Raw genomic sequence first — 23,230 nt, forward strand, 5'->3', positions numbered from 1 at the left:
TCAGAAAATATAAGAATTGAAGGCATAGGCATTAGGTAACTTTGAGGGCAGGAGGAAAATTGGGTTAAAAACAGAAGTAACTAAAAGCCTATATAAGGAATGCTTTAACAATAGGTCCCACTTCCCAACTAACACTTAGAGATGGGCACCACAGCACCACTTGTAAAAGATGGGAATTTCGCTGTTTGGTAAAATTAAAAGTGATGGTTTGCTCTGGAAGACGCCAGGCACAGCGGAGGACAGGAGTGAGACATCTCACTGAAAATACAAATTGTGTGAAATTCTACATGATTAATTCTAAGACCCCCTCCACCCCCGCCCCGTTGCACCCTTCACTTACTCCCCACATACCTTGGGACCGGTGAGTATAACTCACTCTCATCAAACCAACTGGTTGGAGTATTCCTTTGATGAATCTGAGTAACCTTCAAGGAATTTTAAAATACTGACTCTTTAGGATAATTGTGTGACATAACTAGGTCTCCAATCAATCACTGAATGGGAGATCCACCAGTCACTAAACCTACCCTCACATACTCAGTTTCTAATCAGCTTTTTATGTGCCATTCTTATTCTTAAGTATGACTGAACAAATATTCGGTTTTTTTTTTTTTAAGAAAGCTTTCATCATAAAGTTTGGAGGACAAAACAAACTGCACAACTTAGGAAGGAAGGGGACAGACTATTTCAGGAAGCAGTAAACCAAGAAAAATAAAATCTTTAATATCTTGTGAATAGATTATCCAACCCACAGAAAAGTGAAGAGATTTCTCAGGATGATGGTGAATAGAACTCCCAAGATCACAACTATGCAGTAGCACTAGAGAGAATCCGTTCTGATTGGAGGAGGACAATAGAGTTATTCAAGAATAATGTCGTGACTCACACGTGTAATCCCGGCACTTTCAGAGGCCGAGACAGATGGATCACCTGAAGTCGGGAGTTTGAGACCAGCCTGACCAACATGGAGAAACCCCGTCTCTACTAAAAATACAAAATTAGCTGGGTGTTGTGGCACGTGCCTGTAATCCCAGCTACTCGGGAGGCTGAGGCAGGAAAACCGCTTGAACCCAGCTGGCAGAGGTTGTGGTGAGCTGAGATCACGCCATTGCACTCCAGCCTGGGTGACAGAGTTAGGCTCTGTCTCAAAAAAAAAATAAAAAATAATGTCTCCAAGAAATGGAGTCTACAAATTATTTCAAGTGTGTGACCATATGGAGAGGAGCTGTAGAGTTGTGGCAGATACTTTAAAGATAAGCTAGTTATAGATAGAAAGAAAACTAAGCAAATAAATATTGAAGTAATTATTAACCTTAGGAAAAATATATAGCTGTACAGAAAAAATGTAATTATGGTGCACTGCTTGATTCAGCTTGAATATTTTATGTAATCTTAATAATTAGAGAACTAAATGTTGATTTAACAAGTACATGATGATATGTCCATATTGGCAAGATGAAGCATTAACAATATGTGTGTTGCTGAATCAGTGCTAAATATTAATATTCTAAAGTTGGAAGGCAGAATATAATGTCTAAAATTTTTAAAAATTAGCAACAATGAGGCGGGAAAAAAAGAAAAAGAAAGGAAGAAAATAGAAGTTAAAAAAAGAGAAAGAAACAAGCTGCCTGTGTTAGGCTGACTCATTTCAAAGGCAGTAACAGGCAAATTTTCAATAATGTTATCTAAGGGCCAGAGCTCAAAGGAATGTGCTCTGAAGACTCTCTCAGCACTCTCTCAACATAAGGATGTGAAGAGATAAGTTTCCCTATCTCTCCTTTAGTGTAAGTAAACTACCCCCTCCAATCCCATCCCCTATACCTTGCTCCTTGCTCTGTAAGTTTTATGAGTTTCTGTCTTTCCTATTGTTAATGGTTGTAGGTTCCTGCTTCTTCATCTAAGCAGTATAGCCTGAGCAGGTCTAGCTTGTAGCCAGCTAGACTCCATGGTGGGAGTCGCAAGATGAGTCTTTATGAAACTCCTTTGAACTAACCAGACAATGACCATCTGGGCTGCATAGTAAGGAGGATACTAAACCTGAGTTACAAATGTAAAAAGTAAAATAGAGGTTCCTCTTCAAAGACTTTCCTCTCCATCTAATTAGGAATAAATAGTAACTTCTCATAAAAGCAAAATTTATTCAAAGACCTGTGCTAACGATCTTAAATATCTGCTAACCGTAATAAAGAAACCAATGTACTTTATGTTCTTAGCTCCCACAATTTAGCCTAAATATTTGCCCTGGCATGCTTATTATTGGTCTAAGCAAGCATTAGGTCATAGCCTGTTCCTCTTCCTTATTTAAAGTGTTTTTATCTTTCTCAGCATTCCACAAGTTACTTCCTCCTTCCTTTGTTCTCCCCTCTACCTTTGACTCTTTTAAAAAGTTCTAAGTAGCTAGCCAATCACGACAAATACAAAATGTGAGGTCTCGTTCCAGCCAATGGAAACCTGACACAGCAGTAGGGTGGACTCATCAGATTATAAACGACCCTGTCTCCTTTGTTCGGTGTACTATCGTGGCAAAAATGCTGGCGAGTGTACCCTTTCTGCAGGAAGTAAAAATGGCCTTACTAAATAAATTAAATTTATGTTCAAGTGCCATTTCTTTACAGCACTGGAGAAAAAGCATTTCAAACATAAGCCTGTCTTAGTTTGATTAACAGCCTTTGTCTTGCCTCTGTACATTCGAGTTCGCGCCACTTAGGAGTAGGTATATAAGGAAAACCTTGTCTTTGTTCGGGGCCCAGTTTTTTGGACGTTGAGTCTGCTGGGCTGGAGTGCACTCAATAAAAGATCCTCCTGCTATACCCCGAGGTACTCCCTTGCCCTCCTGATTTTCCGCAGCAACAACAGTAATAAAACAGTTAAAAGAGTTGTGTGTGGTTGCCTTTGAGGGGTGGGAAGTGCTTTGGGCAGTTGATTACCATTTTTTAAATTAAACTTGTAGTACTTTGGCTTTTTAAAACTTTGTACATATATTTCCTAAATAATTTTTGAAGAAAAATAACAAGAAGAAAAAAGTTATGTAAGTTTATTTTGAGAACAAATATCACTGTGTCCTACAGTGTGTTATATGCAGGGTGGGGGTGGAGGTTCTAGCAAATGCAACTCTTTCATGTGCACTTCATTAATTAATTACCCTGATGATAGCACTAGAGTATGTACTGTTCTTTGTATTTGTTAACTCTGAGCATTGAGCATATTGGAGGATTTGTTACAGAAGAACTAGTCTCAACTCTACAATAGACCACACTTATTTGAGGCTGAAGCTTTACCTACTTTTGTTTCTCTGCTAATCTGATTCCAAAAATTCCTAAAAATTTATAGTCTGTTGATTGTATTTATATATTTTTTCTTTGGATGTTAGCAATAATTCACTTAAAATATTTTTCTTTAATTTCAATTGGATCTTTACAGAGAACCAGCAGTAGACATATGCTCAGGACTCTTTCAAAACAGTTCTTTATATAATCTCTTTAATCATTGAAAATCTAATCATCTACCAATTGTGTTAATTTTTTTTCCTTGTTCCAAGATCTGTTTGTGGATTATGTGTTAAAATTCAAGCTTAAACATACTTTGTGGTATTCAAATCAAGTAAATTAGGAAATTATTTCTTTTTAACTTATTGTTTAGAGTTTTTAAAACATTATATAGTAATTTCTCTGTAAGTAACTGTATTTATTCATTTTTCTTCTCTCATTTCCTTTTTTTCTTCTTAACATTGTAAATCTTAGGCCTTCCGCAATGACCCTAAGCAAAAGTTACTGGAAAGAGCTTTTATTCCTTTCATTTCTTTCTGCAATTTTACTGTAAAGCTCACTCTATCTGCCACAAACTGCTTTTTGAATATGATTACATTTGAAAAATTCATTTTGCCCTTTGACTAAATTATATTGACCCAGTTTCACTATTCATATTTGAATTTTACATTAGACTTTTTTTCAAATATCCTGTCTAGTTTTTCATCTATTTTTGCAACAGAATTTTTAGGCCTGAAATCTAAAGACTGTGTCTTCCTAAGATGTGAATCCTGTGGAGACTTCCCATGGCACCTCTCAGAGATTTTACTAATAAAAAATGGAGGAAAGAGGGAAGAGGAGAAGTAACAAATAGGAATTTGAAGCAAATAGAGACAAAATGAAGACATTTATTCATCAGAAATCTAGGAGAGTGCTAGGTAATGGGGTTGAAGAACCAAACCAGGCATGTTCTGTGCCCTCAATAAGCTCTCATTTTGGGAAGAAGGCAGATTTATATACAGGTTAAAATATTTTGGAAATGTCCAAAGAGGATGGTGATGAGAGTGGCAGGATCTTACTGATCCTGTCAAAAAATTGATTAGAGTATATTGCACCGAAAGGCTGAAGAGAAACCAAGGCATAATCATTAAATAAATTTCCAGAAGAAAAATTTACTCAAATGGCAAGAGTTTCTTAGCTAAATAAGTTTGGAAAAAAACATCTTATATCTTATCACTATGAAACTGCGAGGAGGCTACCTCTTAATAGTGGTAGAATATGTGATCCCAAAACGAACCATGTAACCGCAAAGTCTAGCAACACCTTTGGTGTTACCATAATGATATTAGCTTAAGACTGAGGTAATAAAGAATGATATAGTGTTGTGAAAGTGCCACTTTATAAAAAAATTACTAACTCATCTAAATGCCTAATTGCATGTTTCAGTGTTGAATCTGGATAAAATATTTCAGCTAAATTTTACCCTGCTAGATTCATTAGACAGTCTTCTATTATTATTTTCCTCGTTTTCAAATAATGAGTCAGTAAGATTGTATAAGCCATCAAACTCCAGATGACATGTTGCATAAAAGTTGAGTTATAGTCTTAAAATTATGTGATAGCCAAGGAAATGATCTATCTTATTCTACTCTATCTACCCATTTTGCTTAGAATTGAAAGCATTTTAACAAAATCATAATTCCAGTTAAGTTTGAAGTGTTTTCTTTCCTCAGACTTGGTTTCTTCAACCTCTTCCCACCCCATTCTATTAAGGTATCATCTCAACTACTCTAGTTTAGCCCAGAGGGGTATCTACATCTCATCTATACCAAACCAAAAATCAAATTTATCTTCTAGCTCAAAGTCAAAGTTATGTAAGTCTACTCTTACATTAACAATAGATTTCAAAGCAGAATATAAGTAGAAGTTAACAATGAAAGTTAATATTCCATGTGGTTTCAGAAGCTTAATGTCATAAAATAAAAATAACTAAATGCTATATAATGTATTGGGGGGGTAGAGAGACTAGCTTTCAGACAATAAGTCAGCAAACCTTTTAAAAACTAAATTATGTCAATGGATTAATAATTTTTCACTTTATTGACAATCATATATAAACTATAATTTTAAAATAATTCCACACCGTGACTTCTCTGTTACCAAAAGATACATCTTTAGTAATATGCTTGAAATCTGAAACTCAAGATGTTATCTTTATGTTCTTAATGAACAGCGTGGTAAAATTTTCGATTTTTATAATGAGCCTAATAAAATATAATGTTCTCCAACAGACTGAAAGCTCAACAGTCTGCCTATATTGCAAGCATCAATTTCAAGATTATGACAATAATAATGAATTGACACTATTTTGGAAATGGAGGGACATCTAAGTCATGAGATTTGTTAACTTAGCAACCACAATTTTTACACTGGATGGGCAACTGACAATCTGGTACAATGTTGGTTTTTGTGATCAATTTAAAATACATGGATATACAAACTTAAGAAAAATTCAGGAAGCATTGACACCAAGGAATGAATAAACTTAGTAAAGATCTTTACTCTTATTTGTTTTGACAAAAAGTATTAGACAGATTATGCACGCCTTTTACATGCACCTTAAATCTTTAATGGTTGTCATTGTATTGATAGTCATGTGTATCGATTAAAAATAAATGTCCTAGGTTTTATTTTTCTTATATGCTTTATGGTAGTAGATCTGTGTCATTTTCTACAAAATAGGATTTCAGTATGAAAAATCTTTGAGGTCTACATCAGTAAGCCATAATGTGGACATTTATTTTCTGGTGACACAAATTCTATGTGTGTGTGTGTGTGTGTGTGTGTGTGTGTATTTGTGTGCGTGAGAGAGATGGGCTTTATTTTAGATTTTTTCCAATAGTTTGTAGTAAGAGTATATTGATAAAATACAAAATGCTTTTATGATAGCTCTCCAGTCTCCTTTTCCTGTTACCTCACATGATCTTTTTATAGCCAAGTGTGGGTTAATGTCAGCATAAGCATATTAAGGGAAAATATGATATCTTGATGTAAATATGTTAGCCTGAAAACGGAAACATCTGCCTTAGATATTTTACATTTATACAAATGTTGGGGGGGGGGGGGCAGGTATTATGTGCCCATATCCAAACATACGCAGGTTACTATATGAGATTTTTGTTCCCTCCATATGAATGTGCTAAAAGTGTTTACTGATTTAAGTAGGCATTTGGCAGCACTGCTCTTGAAGAAACTGCTGTGTATTTTACTGGCACATACTGACCCAAAAAGGCACTGAAAGTGAGGAGAAAGATAAAGGAAGGAAGGTTTGGTATTCAAAGGCACTCTTGACTTTAGAAATCAGATTTCCATATGCCAGATGAGAAGCCAGAGACCATAAGACACAAAAAGGCTGAATAAGAAGGAAGGATTTTTAATAACATTTGGAACAGCAGAGGCATCTAAAAACAACTATGTGGCTGCACTGGGAAAACTCTCATGACCATATCATTTTCAGAGATGTATGCAAAGGCAGCAAAATATGAACAATGAAGGACAAATACAAAATATTCTGCAAGAATATGGTCAGAAAGGTTAAGCACAAAATGTGCAGAGACCTATAAAAATGCTGAGGACAGAATAAAGGGCTTTGATAACTGTGTTAAATAAAAGAATAAAATCCAGGACAAGCGAGGCCCTTTCCTAGACACATAATGACAGATGACAGAGAGGAATATAATGACTCAGCCCTATTTTGTGCTCAACCTTTAGAAGAAGAATAAATACCTTCCTATCAGAACCAATTGAATAAATGTGGTTAGGAATGAAATGAGAACCAATACATGAGAAAGAATAATAAGGAGAACAAATGTGCTTTTTCAATGCTTTTAGCTTCCAAGCCAGATAAATTATATGCAAGAGAAATGGAAAAATTTCATATGTAGTCATGAAATCTTTGTTAATTATTTTTGTTTGTTCTTTTTCTTTTCAAAATTTTTAATCTTTGTGGGTACATGGTAGTTGAATATATTTATGGGGTACATGAGATATTTGATATAAATATTTGATATATGAGATATTTGATACAGGTAGAGATATTGGATACTGCCATACAATACACAATAATTACATTAGGATAAATGGGGTATCCATCACCTCAAGCATTTATCCTTTCTTGCATTACAAATAATCCAATTATACTCTTAGTTATTGTAAAATGTACAACAAATTATTGTTGACTATAGTAATCCTATTGTGCTATCAATACTAGATCTTATTCATTCTATCTAATTGTATTTTTGTACCCATTAACCCTCCCCATTTCCCCTGCCACCCGCTGACTACTCTCCCCAGCCTCTGGTAACCATCATTCTATTCTCTATCTCCATGAGTTCAATTGTTTTAAATTTTACCTTCCACAAACAAGTGAGAAGATGCAAAGCTTTCCTTTCTGTGCCTGGCTTATCTCACTTAGCAAAATGACCTACAGTTCCATTTATGTTGTTGCAACTGACAGGATACCATTCTTTTTTTATGGCTGAATAGTACTTCATTGTGTAAATGTACCACATTTTTCTTATCCATTCATCTGTTGATGGACACTTAGATTGCTTCCAAATTTGGCTATTATGGGTAGTGCTACAATAAACATGGGAGTGCGATATCATTTTGATATACTGATTTCCTTTCTGTGGGGTATATACCTAGCAGTGGGTTTGCTGGATCATATTGTAGCTCTATTTCCCATTTTTTGAGAAACATCCAAACTGTTCTCCATAGTGGTTGTACTAATTTATATTCCCACCAACAGTGTACAAGTGTTTCTTTTTCTCCATATTCCTGCCAGCATTTGTTATTGCCTATCTTTTAGATAAAAACCATTTTGACTGGCAAGATGATATCTCATTGTAGTTTTAATTTGCATTTCTCTGATGATCAATGATGTCAAGCAGCTTTTCATATATCTGTTGACCTTTTGTATATTTTCTTTTGAGAAATGTTTCTTTAGATCTTTTGCCCATTTTGAAATAAGATTATTAGATTTTTCTCTTATAGAGTTGTCTGAACTCCTTATATATTCTAGTTATTAATCCCTTGTCAGATGGACAGTTTGCAAATATTTTCTTCTATTGTGTGTATTGTTTCTTCATTTTGTTGATTGTTTCCTTTGCTGTGCAGAAGTTTTTTAACTTGATGTGATCCCATTTGTCCATTTTTGCTTTGATTGCCTGTGCTTGTGGAGTATTATTCAAGAAATCTTTGCCCAGCCCAATGTCTTGGAGTGCTTCCCCAAAGTTTTCTTTTGGTAGTTTCATAGTTTTGGGCTTTAGATTTAAGTCTTTAGTCCATTTTGATTTGATTTTTCCATATGGTGAGAGATAGGGTTCTAGTTTCATTCTTCTGCATATGGATATTCAGTTTTCCAAGCACCACTTATTGAAGAGACTGTCCTTTCCTCAATGTTCGTTCTTGGCAACTTTGTCAAAAGTGAGTTCACTGTAGAAGTATGGATTTGTTTCTGGGTCCTCTATTCTGCTTCACGGGTCTATGTGTTTGCTTTTATGCAAGTACCATGATGTTTTGGTTACTACAGCTCTGTAGTATAATGTGAAGTCAGGTGATGAGATTCCTCTAGTTTTGTTCTTTTTGCTTAAAATAACTTCGGCTATTCTGGGCCTTTTGTGGTTCCATGTAAATTTTAGGATTATTTTTTCTATTTCTGTGAAGAATGTCATAGGTATTTTGATAAAGATTCCATTGAATCTGTAGATTGCTTTTGATAGTATATACATTTTAACAATATTGATTCTTCCAATCCATGAACAAGAAATATCTTTCCATTTCTTGGCATTCTCTTCAATTTCTTTCATCAATATTTTATAGTTTTTATTGTAGAGATTCTTTACTTTGTCTCAGTTAACTCCTAGGTGTTTTATTTTATTTGTAGCTCTTGTAAATGGGATTACTTTCTCGATTTCTTTTTTATATTGTTTGCTGTTGGCATGTAGAAATGCTACCGATTTTTGTAGTTGATTTTGTATCCCGCAACCTTTCTAAATTTCTTTATCAGTTTGAATAGTTTTTTGGTGAAGTCTTTAGGTTTTTACAAATATATGATTATATCAGCAGCAAACAAGGATAATTTTACTTTTTCCTTTTCAATTTGTGTGCACTTTATTTATTTCTCTTGTCTGATTGCTCTAGCTGGGAATTTGAGTAGTATATTGAGTGATAATGGTGAAAGTGAGCATCACTGTCATGTTCCAGAGCTTGGAGTAAAGGCTTTCAGTTTTTACCCATTCATGATACCTGTGGGTCCGTAATATGTGGCTTTTACTGTGTTGAAGTATGTTTGTCCTATACTTGGTTTTTTGAGCGTTTTTATCAGGAAGTGATGTTGAACTTTTATCAAATGCTTTTTCAGCATCAATTGAAATTATCATATGGTTTTTGTACTTAATTCTGTTGATATGGTGTATCACATTGAGTTTTGTATATTGAAACCTCCTTGCATCCCTGGGATAAATCCCACTTGGTCATGATGAATAACCTTGTTAATTTGTTGTTGAATTCAGCTTGCTAGTACTTTGTTGAGGATTTTTGCATCAATGTTTATCAGATATATTCGGCTTTATATATTTTTTTTGATGTATCCTTGTCTGCTTTTGGTATTAGGATAGTAGCGGCTTCATAGAATGAGTGTGGAAGTATTCCCTCCTCTACTTTTCAGAACAGTTTAAGTAGGATTGGTATTAGTTTTTCTCCAAATATTTTGTAAAATTCAGCAGTAAAGCCATCAGGCCCTGGGATTTTCTTTGCTAGAATACATTTTATTATGGTATTGAGCTCCTTACTTGTCATTGGTCTGTTCAGGTTTTGGATTACTTCATAGTTTAATTTTGATAGGTTATATGTGTCTAGGAATTTATCAATTTCTTCCAGATTTTCCAGTTTATTGGCATCTAGTTGAGTTGCTCATAGTAGCCTCCAATGATCCTTTGAATTTCAGTGGTAAAAGTTGTAATGCCTTATTTTTCATCTCTGATTTTATTTAGTTGGGTTATCTCTTTTTTTCTTAGTCTGGCTAATGGTTTGTCAACTTTGTTTAATTTTCAAAAAAACAACTTTTTGTTTCATTGATCTTTTGTATTGTTTTAATCATGTCAATTTCATTTATTTCTGCCCTGGTCTTTACATTTCTTCTACTAACTTTGGGTTTGGTTCAGTCTTGATTTTCTAGTTCTTTAAGATGCATCATTAGGCTGTTTATTTGAAGCGTTCTACTTTTTGGATGTAGGTGCTTATAACTATAAACTTCCCTCTTGCTACTGCTTTTGCTGTTTTCTGTAAGTTTTGGTATGATGTGTTTCCATTACCATTTGTTTCAAGACATTTTTCAGTTCCTTTCTTAATTTTTTCATTAACCCACTGGTCATTCAGGAGCATATTGTTTGATTTCCATGTGTTTGTATAAGTTTCCAAAATTCCTCTTGTTGATTTATAGTTTTATTCCATTTTGGTCAGAGAAGATGCTTGGTATTATTTAAATTTTTAAAAAATGTTATAAGACTTGTTTTGTGACCTAACATATGGTTTATTTTGAGAATTATTCACATGCTGAGGAGAAGAATGTGTACTCTGCAGCCGTTAGATGAAATATTCTGTAAATATTTATTATGCCCATTTGGTCTATAGCGTATATTAAGTCTGATGGTTTGTTGTTGATTTTCTGTCTGGATGATATGTTTAATGTGGAAAGTGGGGTGTTGAAATCTCCAGCTATTATTGTGCTGGGATCTATGTCTCTTTTTAGCTCTAATAATATTTTGTTTACAAATTTTGGCAGTGTTGAGTGTTTATATATTTATGGTTGCTTTAACCTCTTGCTGAAATGACTCCTTTATTTTTTATGACTTTGTCTCTTTTTATAATTTTGCTTTGAAATGCATTTTGTCTGATACATTATAGATACTTTTGTTTATTTTTTTGGTTTCCATTTGTATGGAATATCCTTTGCCATCCTTTCATTTTCAGGGTCTGTGTATCTTTATTGGTGAAGTGTGTTTCTTGTAGGCAACAGATCATTGGGCTAGTTTTTCCTATCCATACAACCACTCTATGTCTTTTGATTAGAGAATTTTGTCCATTTACATTCAATGTTATTATTGGTAAGTAAGGACTTACCCCTGACATTTTGTCATTTGTTTTCTGGTTGTCTTGTGTTCTTCTCCTTTTCTTCCTTCTTGTCTTCCTTTAGTGAAGATAATTTTTTCTGGTGGTATGTTTTAATTTCTTGCTTTTTATTTTTTGTGCATCTGCTGTTGCTTTTTTGTTTGAGATTACTATGAGGTTTGTAAATAATATTGTATAACCTATTATTTTAAACTGATGGCAACTTAACACTGATTGCATGAACAATGAAACAAACAAAGAACAAATTAATAAAAACTCTGCACTTCAACTTTGCTCCCCTGCTTTTTAACTTTTTGTTGTTTCTATTTATTTCTTATTTTACTGTCTATCTTGAAAAGTTGTTGTAGTCGTTATTTTGACCAGTTCGTATTTTAGTCTTTCTACTGAAGATATGAGCAATCTACGCACCACAATTACAGTGTTATAATATTCTGTGTTTGTCTGTGTTGTTATTACCAGTGAGTTTTGTACCTTCAGATAATTTATTATTGCTCATTAATGTCCCTCTCTTTATCAAAAAACCATCTTTAGCATTTTTTGTAGGACAGGTCTGGTGTTGATGAAAGCCCTCAGCTTTTGTTTATCTGGGAAAGTATGTATTACTTGTTCATGTTTGAGGGATATTTTCACTGGATATAATATTCTAGGGTAAGAGGTTTTTCTTTTTTTCTTCAGCACTTTAAATATGTCATGCCATTGTCCTCTGCCTATAAGTTTGCTACTGAGAAGTCTGCTGCCAGATATATTGGAGCTCCTTTGTACGTTATTTGTTTCTCTTCTCTTACTGCTTTTGAGATTATTTCCTTGTCCTTGACCTTTGGGAGTTTGATTATTAGATTCCGTGAGGTAGTCTTCTTTGGGTTAAATTTGTTTGGTGTTCTATCATCTTCTTGTACTTGAACGTTGATATATTTTTCTAGGTTTGGAAAATTATCTGATATTATTCTTTTGAATAAAGTTTCTACCCCTATTTCCTTGTCTACCTTCTCTTTATGGCCAATAACTTTTAGATTTGCCCTTTGGAGGCTATATTTTAGATCCTGTAGGCATGCTTCATTGTTTTTTATTCTTTTTTCCTTTGTCTCCTCTGAGTGTGCATTTTCAAGTAGCCTGTTTTTAAGCTAATTCTTCTGTTTGATTAATTCTGCTATTAAGAGGCTCTGATGCATTCTTCAGTATGACAATTGCATTTTTCAACACCAGAATTTCTGCTGGATTCTTTTTAATTATTTCAATCTCTTTGTTAAATTTATCTAAGAAATTCTGAATTATTTCTCACTTTATATTGAATTTCTTTGAGTTTCCTCAACACAAGTAATTTGAATTCTCTGTCTGAAAGGTCACATATCTCTCTATCTCCAGTATTTGTTCCTGGTGCCTTATTTAGTCCATTTGGTGAGATCATGTTTTTGTGGATATTCTTCATCCTTCTGGAAGTTCATTGGTGTCTGGGCATTGAAGAGTTAGGTATTTATTGTAATCTTTGAAGTCTAGTCTTGTTTGTACCAGTCTTTCTTGGGAAGGTTTTCCAGGTATTCAAAGGGACTTGGGTTTTGTGATATATGTGTTTTGGTCTCTGTAGACATATCTACCTTAGGTGGCACCCCATGCCCAGCAATGTTGTGGTTCTTGCAGATTTGTAGAGGTACCACCTTGGTAGTCTTGGATAACATCTGGAAGAATTCTCTGGATTACCAGGCAGAGATTTTTGTTCTCTTCCCTTACTTTCTCCTAAACAAATGGAGTCTCTCTCTCTGTGCTGAGTGCCTGGATCTGGGGTAGGGGTGACATAGCACCCTTGTGGCTACTACTACTAGAAGTGCACTTGGTTAGACTTGAAGCCAGCATAGCACTGGATCTCCCCTACGGCCTGTGGTAACCACTGCCTAGCTACCATCTATGTTAACTCAAGGCTGTAGTTTTCTACAATAAGCACCTGATGGGACCAGCCAGGCTGTGTCCTTCCCTTCAGGGAGGCACGTTTCCTCCTGGGCTCAAGTGAGTCCAGAAATGCCATCCAGGAGCCAGGGCCTGGAGTAGAAAACCTTTGTAATCTACCTAGTGGTCTATTCTTCTGTGGCTGAGCTGTCACCCAGGCCATAAGACAAAGTCCTTCCCACTCTTCCTTCCCCTTTACACCACAGAGGAGCCTGTTCCCATGGTCACTACTACCCCAGTCCTGTGGTGAATATTGCCTGAACACCTCCAATGTTCGATCAAGGCTCAAAGTCTCTTCAGTCAGCTTGTGGTGAATGCTTCTAGGCCTGGGACTATCCATTTACGGCACTGGGCTCCCCTCTGGTCTAAGAAAGGTCCTGAAATGCTGTCCAAGAGCCAAGGCCTAGAATTTTTGGACCCCAATCGTCTGCTTGTTGCTCTACACCACTATGGTCAAGGTGGTGCCTAAGCTGCAAGTCAAAGTCCCTCCTTTATTCTTCCTTTTCCTTTTCTCAAGAAGGAATCCCTACCCATAGCCACTCAAGCTGGAAATGTGCTGGGTTACACACGAACCCAGTACATCTGTGAGTCTCACCCAAGGCCCACAACAAGTATTACCTGGTATCACTGCTGGTTATTTAGGACCTAAGGGCTCTTTAGTCAGCAGGTGATAAATCCTGCCAGGAATGAATCTTCCCCTTAAAGGCAGTTGGTTCCCTTCTGGTGCAAGATGTGTCTCAAAATGTCATGCAGGAGCTAGCGCCTGGAAAGGGAACATCAGGACTCTGCCTGGGGCCTTATCCTACCGTGGTTGAGCTTGTATCCAAGTTGCCAGACAAAATCTGCTTTACTCTTCACTCTCTGCTCCTCAAGCAGAAGGAGGGGGTCTCTTTTGGAGCTATTAGCTGCACTGCCTGGAGTTGGGAGAACAGTGGCACAAGCACTCCCTTGGTAGTCTTGGTTGCTGTCCCAGTGGGTCACATGCATCCCAAGTCTACTGGCTTTGAGCCCAGCACAGCACCATGACTTGCCCAAGAATTGCAACCCTTGGGTCCTACATTGCCTTTCATGTTTATTTAGGATCATAGGTCATTTTAGCTCACAGTGTTGAGGCCTGCTGGAACATGGGTTCTTACCTCTGGGATGAGTGATTCTTCTTTGGCAAGGGCTGGCCCAAATACTCCCTCCATGGGTGCCAGCTGATTTCTGCCTGGTGTTGCTTTCTGCTGTGACAGGGGGCACTGAGTTCCAATGCAAAGTTCCACAATGACTGCACTCTCTCTACCCCAAGTGTACAGATTCTCTCTCTTTGCCATGCAGCTGCCACCAGGGGATGGGTAGAATCAGCAATTCAAGACTATCTTTTCTACCATTCTTAGTGCCTCTTTCAGTGAAATGATGTTAAAAACAGATACTGTGATCTCTCCCCTGACTTTTGGTTCTTATAAATATGCTTTTTGGTGTAGACAGTTGTTTGTTTTGGTGTTCCCATGGAGGGGGTGATCAGTGGAGTCTTCTATTCAGCCATCTTGTACTGCTTTCCACCTGTCCTTTATTTTTGTAGGTGGACAATATTGCATTGTATGGAGGAGAATGTGGCATTCAAGGCACCATTTTAAAAGCAGATACAAGACCCTCATCAGAGATCAAACCTGCTTGCACCTTGATTTAAAAATTCCCAGCCTCCAGAACTATTAGAAATTCACTTTTTCTTTATAATATACCCAGTTTGTGGCATTCTATTGTACTAACTCCAAATGGACTAAGAAAAATGCACATGTATTTTTCATTTTTTTCTTTTTTTAAAATCAATTGTATACCATCACATGTATATAATTGTATTGTTTAATCTATAATGTATTAAAAGGTAGTATATTTGATAACTGCACTACGGAGGTTGAGAGCAAAGTTGTATTGGAAAGCAAATAATACCTGATAATAAATTGAGCCCACAGAAACAGATATTCATAAATGTGAAATAAGAAGGCAAATATAACAACTAGTATAAACACACACATGTTCTGCTTTCTTTCCTCAGCTTCTTAAATAGACATACATTTATTTAGGTAATAATTACAACAATGTATTGTTAATTTTCTAATGTATATAGATTAAGTATATATAACAATATTAGCACTTAAAGTGGAAGAACTAGGAGAGCTGTGTAGGAGTACCATATGTATATCCCACTGGAATCAAGTTTATACAATTCTGAAGAAAGATTCTGGTAAGTTAACATGTATATGGTAAGTCTTATAGAGAACACTAAGAAATAACTTTACAAAGTGAAAAATCATTACAGTAATTCAAATATGACATTAGAAAATATTTACTTAATGCAAAGGAAAGTAGGAAAGGAGGAATTGAGAAACAAATATGGTATGAGATACATAGAAAACCAAGTGTTAAATGGAAGGCATAAATCCAACTATATCTTCATTAACGTTAATTGTGAATGGACTAAAAAATGTAATCGGAATGCAAGGATTGTCAGATGGGATAAAAATAATAAGATTCAACTATGCTGTCTAACAACCCGGCATCTATCAATGGATGAATGGATTTTTAAAACATGGTATATATACTCAATGGATTACTATTCAGCCATGAAAACAGGAAATTCTGTCATTTGCAACAACATGAATGAACCTAGAGGACATTACATTAAATTAAATAAGCCAGGTACATGAAATGAACTATTGATTTAAAGATACAAATAGGTTGAAAAGAAAATAATAAAATAAGATACATAATTTAATCAGCAATCACAAAAAAGCTCTACTAGTTAAACAGTAGTTCTCCCTTATTCATGCTTTTGCTTTCCATAGTTTCGGTTACCTATGGTCAACTTCAGTCTAAAAGTATTAAGCAAATAATTCTAGAATTAAACAGTTTATAAGTTTTAAACTGTGCTCTGTTGAATAGTGCGATAAAATCTCACACCATCCTGCTTCATCACACTCAGGACGTGAATCATCTCTTTGTCCAGCATATCCATGCTGTATGTACGTACTACCCACCCATTACTCACTTAGTATTAGGGTGATGCAAAAGTAATTGCAGTTTTGGACCGTGAATTTTAAATTATTACAACTAGGCTCAAACACATCTTTATTAATAAAAATAGAAACCATTGCAATCAACACATTTTTGCCAACAAGAAGTGAGTTTGTTTATTCCTGTAGCGTAAAAATTCATGCTTTGGGATTCGACAAACTCTTGGAAATAATTTTCTGCATCCTGCTGGTTGTGGAAGCATTCTCCCTGCAAAAAGTTGTCGAGATGCTTGAAGAAGTGGTAGTCAGTTGGCGAGAGGTCAGGTGAATACGGCACATGAGGCAAGACTTCATAGCCCAATTCATTCAACTTTTGAAGCATTGGTTGTATGACATGTGATCGGGCATTGTCGTGGAAAAGAATTGGGCCCTTTCTGTTGACCAATGCCAGCTGCAGGCATTGCAGTTATCAGTGCAGCTCATCAATTTGCTGAGCGAACTTCTCAGATGTAATGGTTTTGCCAGGATTCAGAAAACTGTAGTGGGTCAGACTGGCAGCAGACCACCAAAGAGTGACCATGACCTTTTTGGGTGCAAATTTGGCTTTGGGAAGTGCTTTGGAGCTGCTTCTCGGTCCAACCACAGAGCTGGTCATCACTGGTTGTAGTATAAAATCCACTTTTCATCACACGTCACAATCCTATTGAGAAATGATTTGTTCTTGTTGCGTAGAATAAGAGAAGACGACATTTCAAAATGAGTTTTTTTGATTTTCAGTCAGTTCATGAGGCACCCACTTATTGAGCTTTTTCACCTTTCCAATTTGCGTCAAATGCTGAATGACCATAGAATGGTCAACACTGAGTTCTTCAGCAACCTCTCGTGTAGTTGTAAGAAGATCAGCTTCAATGATTTCTCTCAATTAATCGTTCTGTCAACTTCTGATGGCTGGCCACTATGCTCCTCATCTTCAAGGCTCTCATCTCCTTTGCAAAACTTCTTGAACCCCCACTGCACTGTACGTTCGTTGGCAGTTCCTGGGTCAAATGCGTTGTTGATGTTGCGAGTTGTCTCCCCTGCTTTATAACCCATTTTGAACTCGAATAAGAAGATCTCTCAAATCTGCTTTTTTGTCTAACATCATTTCCATAGTGTAAAATAAACATAAACAGCAAGTAATAAGTCATTAGCAAAAAAGGTAAAGTGAGAAATGTCCATTAAAATGATGTATAACATAACCACATTTATTTAAGAATGCATTCTAATATCAAACGGTAAATTCCAACAATGCAAAACCGCAATTACTTTAAAAATTCCTATCTATGGCAAATAGGGATGAATGAAAATAAAGACACAACATAGCAAAACTCATGAAACGCAGCCAAAGTACCTATATCTCGATTATCAGATCAACTGTTGTGGTATTGCAGTGCTTGTCTTCAGGTCACCCTTGCTTTACTTAGTTATTACCTCAAAGTGTAAAAGTAGTGATGCTAGTATTTTGTTATAATTGTTCTATTTAATTATTAGTTATTGTTGTTTATCTTTCACTGTGCTTAATTTATAAATTAAACTTTATCATAGGTGTGTATGTGTAGAGAAAAACAGTACAGTTGGCTTTATGTATTTGTGGTTCTGCATCTTCAGATTCAACCAACCAATGATAGAAATTACAGTATTTACAAGATGTGGTGTCTGCAGATATAGAGGGCTGACTTTTCATATCTACAGGTTCTGCAGGGCTAACTGAGGAACTTCAGCAGCCACAGATTTTAGTATCCATGTGGGAGTCTTAGAACCAATCTTCTGTGAATACTGAGTGATGACTGTATATACAGGATTTAGTAATATCTTTAGTTTTAGGCATCCACAGGACGTCTTGAAACATATCCTCTATGGTAGGGGGAACTACTGCACTAATATTAGAAGAACACTTTAAAGCATGAAATGCCTTTAGCTGTAAAGAGGAACTTTTACAATGCTAAGATGTTTAATCCGTCAAGAGATTGTAATAACTGTAAGCACATATGCACCTAAGAACAGAAATCCAAAATGTGTGAAACAAAGGCTGACTGAATTGAGGTTGGAAATAGACAATTCAATAGTAATGCCCAGAGACTTAGTGCCCAACTTTCAATATTAAATAGAACAACTGGAAAGAAGATCAACACAGAAATAAAGGACTTGAATAACAATAATACACAAACAAGACCTAACAGACATCTATAGGACTTTCCACCCAACCATAGCAGAACATGATGTGTTCTTCTTAAATGCACATTAGACATTTTCCAGGATAGACAAATGCCAGGTAATAATACAAGCCTTAATAAATTTGAAGAAATGAAATAATATAAAGTATGTTCTCCTGATCACAATGGATTGAAATTGAAAATTAGTAACAGAAATATATTTGGAAATATCTACAAATATGTGAACATTAAACAACACATTATCAAGTAACTAATGGTTCAAAGATAAAATCACAAAAGAAATTTGAAAATACGTTGAGATGAACAAAAATGAAGACACAACATAATAAAATTTATGGGATGCAGCCAAAGTAGTGCTTAGAGGAGTATTTGCAGCTAAAAACACCTACATTAAAGAAGAAGAAATATCTCAAATAAAAAAGATAACCTTCTATCTTAAGAGACATGAAAAAAAAGAGCAAACTAAAGCCAGAACAAGGAGAAGAAAAAGAAATAACTAGGTTTGCAGCACAAAATTAATGAAATAAAAAATAGAAACACAATAGAGAAAATCAATGAAACTAGAAGTTGATTATTTGAAAAGATCAAGACAACTGACAAAACAGTAGCTAGATTTACCAAGGAAAAAGAGGAAAAATTTAATTGCTAAAGTCACAAATGAAAGAGAAGATATTACTACCAATCTTACATAAAAGAATTATAAGGTAATTATGTGAACAACTGTATGCCAACAAAATAGAACATTTAGATAAAATGGACAAATTCCTAGAAAGATGCAAAATACCTAAAGTGAATCAAGAAGAAATAGAAATTATTAAAAAACATCTATAACAAAGGGATTGGATTAGGTATCCTCCAGCTACCATCATACAAAATAGTGAAAGAGTGAATGTTTTTTCCCCTAAGATCAGGAACAATCTTGTTTGCTTTCACCACTTCTATTCAATAGTTTACTATGGAATAGAATAGTACACTATTTGCCTAGCTATGGCAAATAGGGAAGAAGAAGAAAGAAAATTTACCTATAATAGAAAGGAAGCATTAAAAGAATCAATTTGAAAACTATGTGATGTTAAGGGTGTATAGACAATCCTTAGGAATCCCCTAAAAAATTATTAGAACTAATACATGAGTTCAACAAGGTTGCAAGCCACATAATATAGGAAAATCAGTTGTATTTCTTTACAATATTAATAAACAAACCAAGACGAAACTAAGAAAACAATTTCATTTGTAAAGGCATATAAAGTACTTAGAAATAAATTTAACAAAAGAAGTGCAATTCTTATATACTTAAAAACCACAAAGTGTCATTGAAGAAATTAAAAACCTAAATCAATCAAAACATATTCTGTGTTCATGGATTGGAAAATTTAATGTTGTTAAGATGGCAATATTCCCCAAATTAATTAATAGATTAAACACAATCTCTATCAAAATTTCAGTTGCCTCTTCTGCAGATATGGACATGTTGATCATAATATTCCCATGGAAACTTAAGAGGCCCACAATAACAATAAAGTTGAGGGACTCACACTTCCTAACTTTAAAACTTACTATAAATCTACAGCAACCAAGACAGCATGGTGCTGGAATAAGGACAGACATAGAGATAAATGGAATAAAATGGAGAGTACAGAAATAAACCCATACATTTTAGTCCAATTGATTTTCAACAAGAGTTTCATGACAGTTCAGTGGGGGGAACGAATAGTCTTTTTAACAATTGGTTAAAAACTGTATATCTACACCCCTATGTCACACCATATTAAAATTTAACTTGAAGTGGATTAAAGACTTAAGTGTAAGAGCTGAAAGTGTAAAGCTCTTAGTAGAAAATATAGTGTAAATCTTCATGTTGTGGGATTAAGATATGATGTTTTTAAGATATGAGACCAAACATATAAGCAACAAAAATAAAGTCAATAAATTGGAAAGCATGAAAATGAAACAAAACAAAACAAAGCTTTGTGCTTCATAAAACATCATCAAGAAAATTAATAGACAACCAACATTATCAGACATGAGGGAAATGCAAATAAAAACCACAGTCAGATCCAGCTTCACATGCACTCGACTGGAATAATAAAAAGATAATAACAAGTGTTGGTGAGAACATGGAGCAACTGGAATCTTTACATACTGTTGATGTGAATGTAAAATGATGCCTCTGTTTTTGAAAACAATCAGGCAGTCCCTCAAATGGTTAAACACAGAGTTAACATCTTATAGACAATCTATTCGTAGGTGTATAACCAAGGAAAGTGAAAACATGTCTATTAAAAAATGTGTACAGGAATGTCTATAGCAGCACTATTCATAATAGCCAAAAGTTGAAAACAACTCAAGCATTCACCAATTGAATGGATAAATACAATGTGATACAGCTATATAATGCAATATTATTCAGCCAATAAAAAGGAATGAAGTGCTGATATATGCTACAACATGGATGAACCTTGGAAAGATTATGCTTAGTGAAAGAAACCAGACATAAAAGGCCACATATTGTATGATTCCTTTCAGTTGAAATGTCTATACTGGGCAAATGTATAGAGATAGGAAGTAGATTAATTGTTGCCAAGGGGTGCTGGGGTTGTTCAGATGGTAAGTCACCATTAAAGGATATGGAGTTTCTTTCTGGGAAAATGACAATATTCTAAAATTTACTTTGGTGATAAATGTTTACTTCTGTGAATATATTAAATCCACTTAATTGTATGCTTTAAATAATTTAATTTTGTAGGATATGACATATATTTCAATAAGCTGTTCAAAAATGGATAAAAGATATAAAGTTAGTAAAAAAAAAAGTAAATGTAAATAATAAATGCATGAAAAAATCCTAAAATCATTCACAAATAAACATAAATCAAGCAATTTTATTAAATTTTTGATTAATGGATTTAGATCAGCCTTGTAGGAGATCACGAGGGACTTGCCAACATATTAGTTCTTGCCTTGAATTTCAGTATTTGGTTCATGACGAATGAAGCCATAAACAAAACAAAACACCTCTCAAATTTAACACATGAAGTAAAGCTGACAAAAATGGATATTATTGAATTATATCTTATTAAAAAGGTCAACATGCTTCAAATGATGATCCACCATTGATATAATATTATGAAAAAAATAAAATCTAAGTGCTGTTCTTAGATAACAATATTAACTGTATGAATAAAGTATGAAGCAGGAATAGCTTGATAGCCTTCTAAATAACAAAGACCTAAAGGTTTTTGTTTACTGCAAGCACAATACGCTATTACAGTGACATGTGAATGCAAAAAATAAAAAATATACACAGTCATAGAGGCCTGCACAAGTTTAGGGTACTTGATTAATGTCTAATATTCTAAACAAGTAGAAGAAATAACACTAATATTACAGTGTCATAATACTCTACAGTGGCAAAACCACACCTTTTACATTATATTCAGCTCTAGGTATCAAATTTCAAGACTGACAATGACAAACTGCAACCTATCCAGGATTGGTGACAAGAATGGAAAATTATCTGAAAATGTAAGGAATGGTTGTGGGAACTGAAGATATTTAGCCTAGGGCAGAAAACAGGGAAGAATAGTGGTCTCCAAATATTTGAAGGACTGCCATGTGGAAAAGGAATTACTTTTGTTTTTGTATGGCATCAGAGGGATGAACTAGAATGAACGTGTAGAATTTTCACCATACATTTTGACAGTATAAGCAAAAAATTTCTGACCATTAATCATGTTTAATAATGGCTGATGTGTGATATCGTAAGTTCCATTTCAGTGGAAGTTTTAAAGCAGAGGCTATAAGCCTATCCTTCCAGGGTGTTGTAGGGTGGGTTTCTGCACTGGATGGGATTTGTTCTAAAAGATGGAAAACAGTGTTTTTGAAACTTCAGAACAAATCCCATAGGGAGGGAATCTCAGGGATGGGGCCTGTCATCGTATCTTCTTAATAGCATAAGTGATTCTGATACAAGTGGCTTACAGCCTCACTTTGAGAAACATGACTTAATTTATTATCAAATACTAATATATAAAATTATGTTGTTTTCTGAAGTGAAAAGAGGAAATTGGCTGACACACAGAGATCAGCAAAATTTCAGTCTGTAATTGTCTATTAACTAAAAACATTTAAAAATCACTCTTCTAGTAATGTCAACCTAACCCATGAAAAATGGCACAACTCGGTGAAAAAAATTCATTACAGGCCAGATAAGAATACAAAACATTGTGTGCAACTTTTAAATGATAATCATTTCTGATTTTTTTTGTGGGATGGGGAGCTTTATTGGCAACATTGATCAAGAGCAAATGGCTATGTTGTTTAATATCCTGAAAATCCGCAATTTATTTTGCACTTCTTCAATATCCAAGGTACACTCTTTTTAAAAAGGGTCTTTGGCATAACCAGCATTCTTTGAGTTATTATAGAACAAATGACTACTGGCAGGTAAGTTATTAAGAATAAATTAAGTGTTACCAGAGAATTTAAAAAGATCTTTTGGTTTTCCTTACTCTAAATTTGCAAAAGAAAAGCAATTAAGAAGTTGAAAATGAAACTTGAATACCAACATGTTGCTTATTCTCATGAAACTTGGAAAAACTTATTCTTTATTTCCCCGTATATACTTTCTTACCACCATTAGCGC

This window comes from Hylobates moloch, unplaced genomic scaffold (assembly GCF_009828535.3).
Source record: "Hylobates moloch isolate HMO894 unplaced genomic scaffold, HMol_V3 SCAFFOLD_7, whole genome shotgun sequence".
Lineage (NCBI taxonomy): Eukaryota > Metazoa > Chordata > Mammalia > Primates > Hylobatidae > Hylobates > Hylobates moloch.